We start from the raw sequence: 4,684 nt of genomic DNA, 5'->3' as shown, positions 1-4,684 counted from the left end.
AGTCTGGCAGATGTGGGCTGCTACCCTGACTGTTGCCTTTCTGTCAGCCACACATAGTTGCTGATAGGGTGCCAGGGAAAACAAAAAAATATCTACCTCCAGTAAACGTTCTTATAAAACAGAAGTGTGTATACAAACTCTGGAAGGGTCAGAGTTTTCTCCTATAACAAGCTCAGTTGTCCTTCTTCACCCCTTGTCTTCTACTTATTTCACACCTTTGGAAAACTGATTACATTTCAGAAGCTCACAGCCTGGAGTTCATCTTCTTATTAATTATTTATCCAAGAACTCAAACTCCACACAAATTTTGTTACACTGTCTGTTTCACTTTTTCTCATGTCCTCCTGAATTTATGAACCCTATTTTCATGCCAGCCTAAATCACTCAGATCTGTTGGAACCTCCACATATCTTGTCAATATGACATCTCCACCACGGGTATCAGTCATATCACAAATCCCAATACGTGTCCCGAATTTTTGCTGAATTAAGTTTTAAACTTTCCTTGTGAGTAGAGTCATATGTGACACAGATAACTGGGTACCAAATACCACTGTCTGCATGTCTAGTTCTCTCACTAACCTCTTCTAGTGTCCTCCTTGGTATTCATGGAGATCTCAGCTAGTAGTAACCAAGTGTTCCTAATACCTGCATGAACCAGTCTATCAGGGACTGATTTTTCTCATATTGCATTGCAGTATGCAACTTATGGAGGTATGGTTAGTTATATCATTTAGATTCTCTGCTTTTACGGCACTGAGACTCATCCCATCTGCTCCTATGTCCTCCAACTTCCCAAGCCAGACTGCAAGGGAATTTCTCATTTAAGATTCTTACCAAATATCAGCAGTTCAGATGCAGAGTATTTCATGATTAGCATGTCTGGACCATTAGTAATGCCCCTGTGTATTGAATTGTGAACTTTTCCTTCCTTTGTTTTAAAGGTTGGATTTAAAGCATAGCTTCCATCATTTCTACTTCATTCTCTCTTTTCTCATGTCTGATTCTTCCTTGGCTTCCAAGATTTTGGATCTCAGGAAGAGCTCTTTATCACAGATAAATGTCTTGCTCTTTTCTTTGTGTCCCAACAGCTTTAAGAGAGTAAACCAACAGCTTCATGGTATTCTCTCTCTCTCTCTCTCTCTCTCTCTCTCTCTCTCTGTGTGTGTGTGTGTGTGTGTGTGTGTGTATGTGTGTGTCTCCATTCCTATAAAATCAGAGGCCATTGCAAAAGTAATATCCACACATCTTTTTCCCAATGTAATTCCTACCTTATGTGGGCAAGTTGATCCTAAGGATGCAGAGTAGCCTCGATTGTATGTCTTAATATCTCCTGCAAAGATGACAGCTGCTATACCCTGCTAAGATCCTCTTCCATGTGTCCTATTTTCAGGGTCTGCAATATATTCTCTTGTCTATCATCCGTCGTGGGGGAGGTCATTCTGTACTCACATAGCAGACCACATTCATCAAGAAGCTAAACTCTATACAACATACGGGAATATGACTACTCTGGTTGTCTCCCCAAGGAAACCAAACCCTCAGATGGTCCAGTCTGATTATATGTCTTACCACTTATCATAGTGCTCCTATAACTTCTATACCCCCTAAAACTGCTCCTCTTTGACTATTCTTTGGTCATATTTGCCCCTATTCAGTTACTAGTTGTGTGATCCCAAACCCCACTGAAAAATTGTGCACAGTCATCTATTCACTCCCAGATAAGCCACCAACAGCAAACCAAGGAAATGATTCCATCCAAGACTAGCTTAGTGTGCCAGTCAGTTTATTGGGGTAACTGACAGAAGCAGTGATGAGGAATTACTTGCAGAAACATGGGTTACTCTGCAACAGGAAAACCACTTGTTTGTCCCGGCTGCCCAGAACCAAAATAATCACACCAAAACTGTATTTATTAAATCACTGCTTGGCCCATTAGCTCTAGCATCTTATTGGCTAACTCTTATATCTTAATTTAACCCATTTCTAGTAATCTGTGTATCGCCATGTGGCAGTAGCATCTGTCTCTGGCGGCCCCGTGGCATTCCTCTGACTCTTTTCTTTTCCCAGCATTCAGTTCTGTCTTCCCCACCACCAAAGTTCTGCCAAGGCCAAGGCAGTTTCTTTATTCATTAACCAGGAAAAGGAACACACAGAGGGGACTCACATGTCATGACTCAACAGTAGGTCATGGTCAGAAAGCTCGTCTTAGTCCTAGTGACAACTCACAAAGGGCTGCATGCATGTTTGGAGCTCCCTGCACAATGTGCAGGCAGCCCTACAGGAGATTCCTTTCTCTCCTAGCAATTATATGCTGCTCACAAAATCCCTCATAAATTCTGGAACTTCCTGAGTCTCGTACAGGTATTTTCTCCTTTCCAGAAGACATTGTTTCAGTTAGAAGAAACAGCTAAACAACTGTTAATGGTTCTGTTCTGTGAAGAAATAGTGTAAGGCAGGTTAAGTCCTGCTACACATCGATAAGGAAGAGCTGGGATGAGATTCCAGCCCAGGTGTGTCCATTTATCAAGACAGGACTTCTTCTGTATCCATGCTGTCATTTTACTTGACAAAAGATAAGGGGACACAAGCACATGGTCCCTTCTGACAAACAGCAGAAAGGGATCGTTTTGATGTTATAAACAGAATAAAAGGAAAACATGTACAGATGTAAGGTTATCCTTTCAAGTCTTCATGTTATTCAAGGATAAATTGTGTTGTGTTGCTCTTCTCCAATATTCTACTTTATAAAATTCTCTGCATCTATAATCCTTTGATGATACAGTGACATTCTGTATATGTGGTGTTCACATGGGCATTTTGCAGTCTAATATTCTGAAATAAGTTTAACAATCAAATAGAAATAATAGTGTGTCTGCAAAAATGCCTCACTCTTACCCATCCTTACTTATGTCTCCTTCATTATTATATGAAAGAAAAAGAGAATCTTTTAAGAATATAAAATTTGGCCGGGCGGTGGTGGCGCACGCCTTTAATCCCAGCACTTGGGAGGCAGAGGCAGGCGGATCTCTGTGAGTTCGAGACCAGCCTGGTCTACAAGAGCTAGTTCCAGGACAGGCTCCAAAACCACAGAGAAACCCTGTCTCGAAAAAACAAAAAAAAATAAATAAAAATAAAAAAATTTAAAAAAAAGAATATAAAATTTGTGTCATATTTATCAAAGCCATTATCCACTTAACACTTTAATTTTACTTTAATGGGTCTTCTTTGGAATGCATATAGTCACAGTGTAGATATGAATTGTTTTCCCAGAAAAGACAAGTAAATGGTACTATTTGGGGAGGTTTTGGAACCTAGGAGTAAGACTTTACTAGTGGAAATAGGTCACTAGGAACAGATCTGTGGTACTATCTTGTCTATGGATTCTTCCTGTCTTCCTCTGTCTACTGTCTGCCACAAACCCTGTCACTGGGATGTTGCTCCTCACCACCAGCCCAGAACCCATGAAACCAAATGCTGTGAACTGAAAGCTATTTGGTTACAGCAACCAAAAGCAACAAAACACATTCCTCAGACTATTAAAGTTAGTTAGCAGAAAACATTCTGAAATGAACGCAGCGTGTAACTTAAGCAATAAAATGTTAACCGATAATAATGGGAGCTTAATGAAATCCATAACCTACAAACGATCAGGCTACTCTCAGCTCACAAGAAATGCCTTGCCACGTATTTATGTTGTATCTTTGTTGAAATTGCTATGTCACCTCTTCTTTAGCAATGAATCTGCTCTGAAAAATAAACTCTCGTGGCTGGCAAATAATTGTCAGTAGAGGGTGTGTTGTGCAAGAGAGCGAACCTGAGCTTTGACCCCTATAGCACACTACCCTGTTACAAAACAGGATCAAAGGGGAAAAGCCTACAACCCCAGGGATGCAGAGGGGGGCAGGGCATCCATGGGGCTTGCTGATCAGCCAGCTTAGTAAAGCAGTAAGTTCCGGGTTCACTAAGACCCAGTGTCTCAAAAAATAAGGCAAAGGGTACTGAGGAACATTCAGTGCTGAACTTTGAATTGTGCATATATGTGTGAATGTATCCATGAACACACATGTGACCATGTACACACACACACACAGTAAAATAAGACAAAGTATCCATGAATAAAAAAATCTTTAGTCCCTCCCTCTATTAAAGAAGCCAGTGCCCTTACAGTGATGGAGAGGTACCCTTCATGGCTGCTGCTTTGTGAGCTCTAGAAGGAGGCAGTGTTGACCATCTACACATCCTCACATCCTCTTCCTTACCATACTCCCTGTGGAAAGTAGTTTGAGAGATGATGGATGGATGGATGGATGGATGGATGGATGGATGGAGATAGAAAATGTACATGCAATATTTTAGTGAGATCTGCTCACAGGCACGAGTTTTTTTAATTTATTTATTTATTTATTGAAGATTTCTGTCTCTTCCCCGCCACTGCCTCCCATTTCCCTCCCCCTCCCCCAAACAAGTCCCCCTCCCTCGTCAGCCCAAAGAGCATTCAGGGTCCCCTGCCCTATGGGAAGTCCAAGGACCACCCACCTCCATCCAGGTCTAGTAAGGTGAGCATCCAAACTGCCTAGGCTCCCACAAAGCCAATACGTGCAGTAGGATCAAAAACCCATTGCCATTGTTCTTGAGGTCTCAGTAGTCCTCATTGTCTGCTATGTTCAGCGAGTCCGGTTTTA

The sequence above is a fragment of the Alexandromys fortis genome, unplaced genomic scaffold, assembly GCF_014885135.2.
Source record: "Alexandromys fortis isolate MF-2015 unplaced genomic scaffold, M_Fortis_MF-2015_v1.1 scaffold_41, whole genome shotgun sequence".
NCBI classification, from domain to species: Eukaryota; Metazoa; Chordata; class Mammalia; order Rodentia; family Cricetidae; genus Alexandromys; species Alexandromys fortis.
The sequence above is the reverse complement of the archived record's forward strand: the minus strand, read 5'-3'. Positions refer to the sequence as shown.